The 11,520-nt window shown below is 37.7% G+C and overlaps 1 long non-coding RNA gene across 1 annotated transcript; it reads left to right on the top strand.

Annotated features, from left to right (window-relative positions):
• Positions 1-2,653: 2,653 nt before the first annotated feature.
• On the top strand, positions 2,654-3,640 carry LOC129350767 (uncharacterized). Its single transcript, XR_008604271.1, has 2 exons — positions 2,654-3,305; positions 3,420-3,640. It is a non-coding gene; the product is annotated as an uncharacterized LOC129350767 (long non-coding RNA).
• Positions 3,641-11,520: the final 7,880 nt, after the last annotated feature.

An 11,520-nucleotide genomic window follows, 5' to 3' on the forward strand; every position in this document is an offset into this window, starting at 1 on the left:
AAATAAAAGGGTGTCAACCTCTCGAATTGAATTTACTCAAGGCAGTGGGAGTGTGTGAAAAATCCTACTATGAACACATATTTGCACAGTGAAAGGTTAAATTATCCATTAATTTTTATAGCTGGACCCCTGAGCAGGTGGCCGCTCATTGTGAGGATGAGTCATATGAGAATGGGAAAAAAAAAAAAAAACATGCTTTGAATCTAAATGGTGGTTAAAGCAGAGGTGCTGGACTCTCAGCTTCCAAAGTAAAACTACTGTGGAAACCAAAACAGGAGTTGACAAAAATAATTTTATTTTAATAAATATCCTAAGTTGAAACCCCAGAGATAAAATGCAAAAGAATAAGCAGCCATTGGAGCTTTGCAGTGGAAAAAATGCCCCTCTCAAAACAAGAAAAAAAAAACTTATTTCAAGGAACTTTTACTTTGAAATAAGTGAAAAAATCTGCAAACAGAACAAGTGAAAAATGTCTTGGTAAGATTTCTTGAAATAAGATACAATATTTAGAATACTGAGATCTTAAAATTAGTAGGGAAAACTTATTTGAAGCTATATTTTACCAGGATTGTCAAGCTTAGGTGTCTTAAAATAAGCCAGACATGCTAGAAAAAATAGCAGTTTTTCACTCAAAAATAGGTTTTTGCTTTCATGTAACCTCCTAATTTGAGGTTTTAAACTTATTTTGAATTTTCTTGCAAAATTCAACTCAAAACAAGATAATTTCAAGATTTTTTGACTTAAGATATTTAAGATGCATTGTCTTAAAACAAGTCCCTCCATCTGCTGAAATGTCTCTTGTTAAGTGAATTTATCTTAAATCAAGTGGGATGAGACGTTTTGATTAAAAATAAAACAAATAGACTTGGTAAGATTTTGAGTTTTTGCAGTGTGCGAGCACCAGCAGCAATGAGGAATACCCAGGAAGGCGTTTTATCTTTTCAGGTCTAGACAATTAAGACAATTAAGCCCATGTAACTTCCAAAGACTCCTGCCACTGTAAAGTCAGTGGGTGTGACTAATGTGGGTTTTTCAGGACTGATTTCAATCACTGGACAATTTGCATTTCATTTAATGTTTTAACTGCATGTGATAGCAGAGAAGCTGTCAAAAAAAACAATCACGAATTCTGGGGCAAAAAAAAGCCATAGTATACTATGGTGAAAAATGTCATTTTTCAACATAGTATTTTATGGCTTTTTCTTAACGCCAAAATTCATGATGATTTTTTTTTCACAGAAAACCTTTCTGGAGTGTTTTTCACACCCTCCTTTACATTATGTCATCATATGGCACGTTTTTACAACATGTTTGAAAAATCCCTTTTTTTTTCGACATAGTATAGTAAGGCGTTTTTTTGGCGCCAAAATTCATGATGATTTTTTTTTCAAAGAAAACCTTTCTGGAGTGTTTTTCATGCCCTCCTTTACATTATTTCATCATATGGCACGTTTTTACAACATGTTTGAAAAATCGCCTTTTTTTTCGACGTAGTATAGTAAGGCGTTTTTTTTGCGCCAAAATTCATGATGTTTTTTTTTCAAAGAAAACGTTTCTGGAGTGTTTTTCACGACCTCCTTTACATTATTTCATCATATGGCACGTTTTTACAAGATGTTTGAAAAATCGCCTTTTTTTTCGACATAGTATAGTGTTACGGCTGTGGCCGTATTTTGGTAATGTTGTGTTTGTAGTTTTGAAATGTTTTTTTGTCTGGGAGTGGGTGTTCTGTGTTTGTTTGTAGATCTTTGTTTCGTCCTTGTGGTCTGTTTCGTTCTGTTGGTTGGTAGTGGGTGTTCTGTCTTTGTGGATCTTTGTGTGCAGGAGCTGATTGGTGGCAAGGCGGACCCAGCGCTGATTGGCTGTAGACCATTTTAAATCTTGGCAGCTGGCAGTGATGATGGGAGCCTCTCTGACAGCAGCACCCTTTGTTTTTTCCCAGACTCCAAACGTTTGCCTTGATACCCGTGTTTTTTGGTTAGATTAAGATAGTGTGTTTTTTGTTTGTTAGACTTGGGTTTATTTTTGTAAGAAGTTGTGGTTTTGTTGGATAAGATCTTTTGTTTGAGTGCTATGCCTCTTTACTTTGTATCCAATTATTTTGTTTGTTTGTTTGTTTTTTTTTGCTTGAATGAATAGCCCATGTGTGGCCTCTTTTATTTGTAAATAGTGTAAATAAACCTTTTGTAATTTTTACACAAACTGTTCGTTGTTGTTGGGGACTGGGAAAATATTCCACCTTATTTTTTTATTTTTTTTAAACAAACATTATGCTACGCACCTCCCCCCTAGACTATGGAGGACTAAAAGTGCCAAAATTAAATAAATAAATACATCATTAAATAATTAATTAAATATGTCATTAATTAATTAAAATTGGAATTAAATATTTCATTAATTAATTAAAATTGGAATTAAATATGTCATTAATTAATTAAAATTGGAATTAAATACTTAAATGTGTTATTAAATAAATATATCATTAAATAATTAAATATGTCATTAATTAGTTAAAATTGGAATTAAATATGTCATTAATTAATTAAAATTGGAATTAAATACATAAATGTGTTATTAAATATGTCATTAATTTATTAAAATAACAATTATTTTAAGTAAAAAACATATTTCATTATTTCACGATTTAATTAATTATTTCATGGTCCTTGTGTTGCAGTGGATCATGAATTAATTTTATCTGTCAACCTCGCCCGTCAAAGTCGGTGGGCGGATCCTAACACCTGATTGGTTACCCTGCACATCAAGTCAAGGCAAATCGATTCCAGATAATGGATTGACGCAGAGCTTGTGAACACATTCCGATACACTGGGTGGCGCTATTCACCTCTACGTTGGTTTGGATACTCAATAAAACAAAACTTTATTAGCAACCGCTAAAGACTCGGTCCTCTTTCCCAAATGTTGATACATGCGGTGCAAGACAAATTTTCCTTTAGCATTTCCTTTAGCATCTACTCGGCGCGCCACGGCTCGTCTCGGTTTAGTTGTTTTTCCATTACATTGAGAACCACCTCATCGTGGGTGGAGTCGTCATAGCACGGCGGTCCGAAAGTCCCTTACCGTCATTTCTGTGCGACACAAACGCAATGCAACAATGTACATGGAGGCGATAGTACACCTGCTGCTCGGTCTGTGGCTTTCTGTCAGATTCAGAGTAATAGAAGAGTCGGAGAAAGCTGAGAGCGACGAGTCGAAACACTGAGGAGACACACAGGAGAGTTTGGGAGGCGATAAAGCAGTATCAAGCCGAAGACAAGAGGATATGAACGAGACGACATATGAGGGTAAGCTAATGCTAGTTCGCTAGCTATCGTGTATCAGTCCTGTGAACGACCCTGTAATGGCTGCAGTTTGTCACTATTAGGTATTAAAATATGTATGCTGTGTATGTGTTTCAGATGCTCTCTGATGAGACTTCATGGGATTTACCTGAAGCAGCAGCACATGAGCCTGCAGTGGCACAAGGTGTAGAGGAGGAGGACAGAGATGTACAGGATGCACTGATGCACTACGTGTCATGCAAAGTTATTCTTCTTGTTATACTTCTGTTTTTCGGTCCCCGGACCGCTATTGTTTTCTTTAATGCAATTCTGACAATAAACTTTTGTAGATGTGTCTATACTATTGTTTGTTTGTGAAGGTTAGCAAGATTAAATAAAAAATTAAACGCCAAAACATTAAAACAGCTGTTTTAAGAAAATTCCAGTTTGATAAATCAGTATTGCTTTGGTGTAATTCAGTCACCGGAATTATGCACCATAAAGGAGTTTGTGTTAAAACATGTTAAATCCCATTAAACACAAATACATTATTAGGGAATATAGAATTGTTTGGTTCAGACTGTTGACTCTTTTTCTACCAGTGTCTTAACAGACAAAATGAGAAGTTATGATGCAATCACATAAGTCACAAAATAGTTTATTAGTCAGCAGCAAAATCAAAACTATTTACAATGTGCAAAGTACAAACTGTGGTGGGCCTCTCCTACAGTGGAGGACTAAAAGTAAAACTATATACAACTACAGGTGCTGGTCATATAATTAGAATATCATGAAAAAAGTTGTTCATTATTTCAGTAATTCCATTCAAAAAGTGAAACTTGTATATTATACTCATTCATTACACAGACTGATATATTTCAAATGTTTATTTCTCTTAACTTTGATGATTATACCTGAATACTAACAAAAATCTCAAATTTGGTATCTCTGAAAATTAGAATATTGTAGAAAGGTTCAATATTGAAGACACCTCTAATCAGCTAATTAACTCAAAACACCTGCAAAGGCCTTTATATGGTCTCTCAGCCTAGTTCTGTAGGCTACACAATCATGGGGAAGACTGCTGACCTGACAGTTGTCCAAAAGACAAGCTTTTTCATGATATTCTAATTATATGACCAGCACTTGTAAATCTCAAGTCTATGGGAGGTGGACTCGCTCACACTCGCCGGCTGCCCACTGCCTACCCAGCTACCCCAGCACACCCAGGAATGACTGGTTGAAGGCAGTATTCTGGGCCATCTCCTCCCGCTGCAAGGCCGCTTCATTCTCTCTTGCCTCGCTGAGGAGCAACCAGATGTTCTCATCATGCTGGGCATGACTCCACTCCTCCTCAGCCTGCATCTCCACAAGTACGCTAGGAAGGTCCAGTTTTCTGTGGCCCCCTTTCCTCTTGCCTAGACCAAAGACAGAAAAGTGATCAGAGTCAGCTTTAATGGCCAAGTAAGTACACAATATACACGGAATTTGGTTTCGGCTGTTGGTGTCATCCTAGGAATATGGAAGAGAATAATAAAAAATAAACTATAGAAAGAGGAACAGGGAGGAAAAAGAAATAGTAGTAAAATAGAACACAATATAAACAGAAATGTACAGCTAGACTGGAATGTATGAACACATTAGCAAAATGGTAATTGCTATAAACACAGTAGTGGTGATTTTTGTGTACAGGGCTCTGTAGTCCAAATGTCCAGGGTGAGTGGGGTCTCTGATGATGTTTTCTGCAGTCCGTACTATGGGCTGTAGTCTGTTTCTGTCCTGCTGTGTGGTTGATCCAGAGGTGCACAGGACAGATCGGATGACTGCAGTGTAGAACTGGATCAACAGCTCATGTGGCAGGCCATGTCTCCTCAGCTGTTGTAGGAAATACATCCTCTGCTGAGCCTTTTTCAGGAGGTCCTGAGAGATTGTAGTCCCCAGGAGCTGGAAGGACTCCACAGCTATGATGTGATGTGTTTAGCCACCCGTCCATCCATTTTCAATCATGATCATGTCTTTGATACTTTAATAAACTTCTGGCACTCTTCGCTTTAACCAAAGCACAAGCAGTAACTCCTCCACCACAAACAAAAACGACGTGGTGTGAACTTCATTTCATCCTGTGCACATTTTGGAGTTGCTAAGAAGAGCTGTGTTTTCTCATTTTTATGTATATTTTCATTCAGTTTCACAGCTACCTAGTGACTATAAGAAGAATGGTTGCAATACTACACTGCACCAGAACGTAAATTAATTAGAGTGACTTACTTGTTAAGTCAATGGAAAATAAATGCAGCTGCATGTGTTCTGTTTATGTGTCACTGCAGCTACATGTAGCTTTCATCAGGCGTTCCTGAGCTGGCTGCTGCACAGTTTGCATTTACACCTGCCTGAATTCTTGGTCGTTGGTCTCACTGTTCTGATCATGCTTGCAGGCATTTACACCTGTAGTAATAATAATAATGCGAAAATCAACCATGCTCTCTGTTTACCGTGTCTTACCGGTGATAAGACGGTGCTGTTGACAGGGTCGGTGTCGAAGCTGGTGCTGGAGAGGAGCTGCTGCTGGTGGTGGAGAGGAGACAGGGCAGCCGGGGGCTCCGCGACGGAGGTGGAGTAGGCTTCGCATGTGGAAAGGGATTCTTGAACAGAAATAAACACTCACTCTAAGTACAAGAAAAACACGGCATGCTGACTGAAGTATTAGCTTCTGAGAGCTAAACGTTAGAAACAGCAGCACGAAATACAAGCAGAGCACGGAGTTAGCGCCGATGGCTAACTAGCTATCTTATTGTCTGCTCCAGGAGACAACGACGTTACTTTCTAAAAATACTTGTTTGCTTAAAAGAAGCTTGCCACCAATGGAATAAATGATGTATAAGTTTCTTGAAGTCACAAAACACTCACCGTTCTCGAACGTCTCCAACAATGCAGCGGCTGAGTCTCCCTCCTGTTGCTCGCCGGTGCGGTGCCAGTAAATAGCTTCCATTAAACCTCTTCCAACACCTCCTGGTTGACCCACGCCGGCCGTTGTGGTCCTGGGTGGACCGATAGTCACTTTTGAGCTTTTTCAGCTTCTCCCTACACTGCTTCTGTCCTCTTTATATACAGTCTACTGTATATGTGAGCGGCCATCCGCTCAGAGACCTCCTGATAAACTTTCTCCGTCCAGCTCTCTCTGTATTCTTTGGTCCACCACCAAAGACAAAGTCTCGACCTCTTCATTCACCCACGGTACAGGTCTGGCTGTCACATTAAAATTATGAAGAACAGAGAGTTTCGTGAAGAGCAATGCACACCGTCGCTGTTTACAGTCATTTTTTAATGCAGGATTTTGTTTTCGTGCTGAAGTTGCTCTGTGTCGTCACTCCCTGTCCAATCAGTGGCCTGCACTATGTAAACGCCACATTATCGGCTCATCTCAGCTCGCTGGGAACCTCAGCCGAGAAGGTGCTGAAAATTAGTCCGTATGGAAACGCTCGCTAACAAAGATGAGACGAGCCGTACCGTGCCGAGTAGATGCTTGTGGAATCGCGGCTAAACAAAGACGAGCGGAGCCGTGCCGCGCCGAGTAGGTCCTAAAGGAAAAGCGCTCGACACTCCGAGCATCGCTGCAATTTGACAGGCTGGTAATCCACAAAGAACGTGATGTTCCAGAACTTCCCTCGGTATGCCAAACGCCCTGGTCCCTGTGTGTGCTCCTGTTGCACCCTGGTACCAGAAAACCGGCGGAGTACTTCCTCTAAATTTGCAGTCACTCTACGGTCAACATCTTGGTCGGAAAGTGCGGAAATAACTTCAACAACTTCAATAAATTCCTCTGCTTTACACGCTACATGCTCGCGGTCAGCAGGTCCTGCTTCCACATACTCTGCAAGGTCTAAAAGATCTCTCACCAACTCTCTAGAAAGTTCACAGCGACTCTCCCTCTACACAGCCACCATGTTTAGAAAGACTTCTACTTCCGGTTTCAAGGCAGACAAAAGCAGTGGATTAGACTAGATTCACGTTAGTCCCGCCCACGGACTTTGACGGGCGAGGTTGACAGATAAAATTAATTCATGATCCACTGCAACACAAGGACCATGAAATAATTAATTAAATCGTGAAATAATGAAATATGTTTTTTACTTAAAATAATTGTTATTTTAATAAATTAATGACATATTTAATAACACATTTATGTATTTAATTCCAATTTTAATTAATTAATGACATATTTAATTCCAATTTTAACTAATTAATGACATATTTAATTATTTAATGATATATTTATTTAATAACACATTTAAGTATTTAATTCCAATTTTAATTAATTAATGACATATTTAATTCCAATTTTAATTAATTAATGAAATATTTAATTCCAATTTTAATTAATTAATGACATATTTAATTAATTATTTAATGATGTATTTATTTATTTAATTTTGGCACTTTTAGTCCTCCATACTAGACGGGTGCGTAACAATAGTAAGGCGTTTTTTTGCGCCAAAATTCATGATGATTTTTTTTTAACAGAAAACCTTTCTGGAGTGTTTTTCACGGCCTCCTTTACATTATTTCATCATATGGCATGTTTTTACAACATGTTTGAAAAATCACCTTATTTTTCGACATAGTATAGTAAGGCGTTTTTTTGCGCCAACATTCATGATGATTTTTTTTTCACAGAAAACCTTTCTGGAGTGTTTTTCACACCCTCCTTTACATTATTTCACCATATGGCACGTTTTTACAACATGTTTGAAAAATCACCTTTTTTTTTTTTTTTACATAGTATAGTAAGGCGTTTTCTGCGCCACAATTCATGATGATTTTTTTTTCCAAAGAAAACCTTTCTGGAGTGTTTTTCACGCCCTCCTTTACATTATTTCATCATATGGCACGTTTTTACAACATGTTTGAAAAATCGCCTTTTTTTTTTTTACATAGTATAGTAAGGCGTTTTTTTTGCGCCAAAATTCATGATGATTTTTTTTTTCCAAAGAAAACCTTTCTGGAGTGTTTTTCACGCCCTCCTTTACATTATGTCATCATATGGCACGTTTTTACAACATGTTTGAAAAATCGCCTTTTTTTTCGACATAGTATAGTAAGGCGTTTTTTTGCGCCAAAATTCATGATGATTTTTTTTTCACAGAAAACCTTTCTGGAGTGTTTTTCACGCCCTCCTTTACATTATTTCATCATATGGCATGTTTTTACAACATGTTTGAAAAATCGCCTTTTTTTTCGACATAGTATAGTAAGGCTTTTTTTTGCGCCAAAATTCATGATGATTTTTTTTCAAAGAAAACCTTTCTGGGCTGCACAGTGGTGTAGTGGTTAGCACTTTCGCCTTGCAGCAAGAAGGTCCCTGGTTCGCGTCCCGGCTTTCCCGGGATCTTTCTGCATGGAGTTTGCATGTTCTCCCTGTGCATGCGTGGGTTTTCTCCGGGTACTCCGGCTTCCTCCCACAGTCCAAAAATATGCTGAGGTTAATTGATCATTCTAAAGTGCCCGTAGGTGTGAATGTGAGAGTGATTGTTTGTCTCTATATGTAGCCCTGCGACAGACTGGCGACCTGTCTAGGGTGTCCCCTGCCTTCACCTGAGTCAGCTGGGATAGACTCCAGCCCCCCCATGACCCTAGTGAGGATTCAGCGGTGTATAGATAATGGATGGATGGAAAACCTTTCTGGAGTGTTTTTCATCGACATAGTATAGTAAGGCGTTTTTTTGCGCCAAAATTCATGATGATTTTTTTTTTTCACAGAAAACCTTTCTGGAGTGTTTTTCTCGCCCTCCTTTACATTATTTCATCATATGGCACGTTTTTACATGTTTGAAAAATTGCCTTTTTTTTCGACATAGTATAGTAAGGCGTTTTTTTTTGCGCCAAAATTCATGATGATTTTTTTTTCACAGAAAACCTTTCTGGAGTGTTTTTCACAGCCTCCTTTACATTATTTCATCATATGGCATGTTTTTACGACATGTTTGAAAAATCGCCTTTTTTTTCGACATAGTATAGTAAGGCATTTTTTTTGCGCCAAAATTCATGATGATTTTTTTTTCAAAGAAAACCTTTCTGGAGTGTTTTTCATGCCCTCCTTTACATTATTTCATCATATGGCATGTTTTTACGACATGTTTGAAAAATCGCCTTTTTTTTCGACATAGTATAGTAAGGCGTTTTTTTTTGCGCCAAAATTCATGATGATTTTTTTTTCACAGAAAACCTTTCTGGAGTGTTTTTCACGCCCTCCTTTACATTATTTCATCATATGGCATGTTTTTACAACATGTTTGAAAAATCGCCTTTTTTTTCAACATAGTATAGTAAGGCGTTTTTTTTGCGCCAAAATTCATGATGATTTTTTTTTCAAAGAAAACCTTTCTGGAGTGTTTTTCACGCCCTCCTTTACATTATTTCATCATATGGCATGTTTTTACAACATGTTTGAAAAATCGCCTTTTTTTTCGACATAGTATAGTAAGGCATTTTTTTTGCGCCAAAATTCATGATGATTTTTTTTTTCAAAGAAAACCTTTCTGGAGTGTTTTTCACGCCCTCCTTTACATTATTTCATCATATGGCACGTTTTTACAACATGTTTGAAAAATCGCCTTTTTTTTCGACATAGTATAGTAAGGCGTTTTTTTTGCGCCAAAATTCATGATGATTTTTTTTTCCAAAGAAAACCTTTCTGGAGTGTTTTTCACGCCCTCCTTTACATTATTTCATCATATGGCACGTTTTTAAGACATGTTTGAAAAATCGCCTTTTTTTTCGACATAGTATAGTAAGGCGTTTTTTTTGCGCCAAAATTCATGATGATTTTTTTTTCAAAGAAAACCTTTCTGGAGTGTTTTTCACGCCCTCCTTTACATTATTTCATCATATGGCACGTTTTTACAACATGTTTGAAAAATCGCCTTTTTTTTCGACATAGTATAGTAAGGCGTTTTTTTTTGCGCCAAAATTCATGATGATTTTTTTTTTCACAGAAAACCTTTCTGGAGTGTTTTTCACGCCCTCCTTTACATTATTTCATCATATGGCATGTTTTTACAACATGTTTGAAAAATCGCCTTTTTTTTCGACATAGTATAGTAAGGCGTTTTTTTTGCGCCAAAATTCATGATGATTTTTTTTTCACAGAAAACCTTTCTGGAGTGTTTTTCACGCCCTCCTTTACATTATTTCATCATATGGCATGTTTTTACAACATGTTTGAAAAATCGCCTTTTTTTTCGACATAGTATAGTAAGGCTTTTTTTTTGCGCCAAAATTCATGATGATTTTTTTTCAAAGAAAACCTTTCTGGGCTGCACAGTGGTGTAGTGGTTAGCACTTTCGCCTTGCAGCAAGAAGGTCCCTGGTTCGCGTCCCGGCTTTCCCGGGATCTTTCTGCATGGAGTTTGCATGTTCTCCCTGTGCATGCGTGGGTTTTCTCCGGGTACTCCGGCTTCCTCCCACAGTCCAAAAATATGCTGAGGTTAATTGATCATTCTAAAGTGCCCGTAGGTGTGAATGTGAGAGTGATTGTTTGTCTCTATATGTAGCCCTGCGACAGACTGGCGACCTGTCTAGGGTGTCCCCTGCCTTCACCTGAGTCAGCTGGGATAGACTCCAGCCCCCCCATGACCCTAGTGAGGATTCAGCGGTGTATAGATAATGGATGGATGGAAAACCTTTCTGGAGTGTTTTTCATCGACATAGTATAGTAAGGCGTTTTTTTGCGACAAAATTCATGATGATTTTTTTTTTTTCACAGAAAACCTTTCTGGAGTGTTTTTCTCGCCCTCCTTTACATTATTTCATCATATGGCACGTTTTTACATGTTTGAAAAATCGCCTTTTTTTTCGACATAGTATAGTAAGGCATTTTTTTGCGCCAAAATTCATGATGTTTTTTTTTCACAGAAAACCTTTCTGGAGTGTTTTTCACGGCCTCCTTTACATTATTTCATCATATGGCATGTTTTTACAACATGTTTGAAAAATCGCCTTTTTTTTCGACATAGTATAGTAAGGCGTTTTTTTTGCGCCAAAATTGATGATGATTTTTTTTTTCAAAGAAAACCTTTCTGGAGTGTTTTTCACGCCCTCCTTTACATTATTTCATCATATGGCATGTTTTTACAACATGTTTGAAAAATCGCCTTTTTTTTCGACATAGTATAGTAAGGCGTTTTTTTTGCGCCAAAATTGATGATGATTTTTTTTTTCAAAGAAAACCTTTCTGGAGTGT

The sequence above is a fragment of the Amphiprion ocellaris genome, chromosome 16 (assembly GCF_022539595.1).
Source record: "Amphiprion ocellaris isolate individual 3 ecotype Okinawa chromosome 16, ASM2253959v1, whole genome shotgun sequence".
Lineage (NCBI taxonomy): Eukaryota > Metazoa > Chordata > Actinopteri > Pomacentridae > Amphiprion > Amphiprion ocellaris.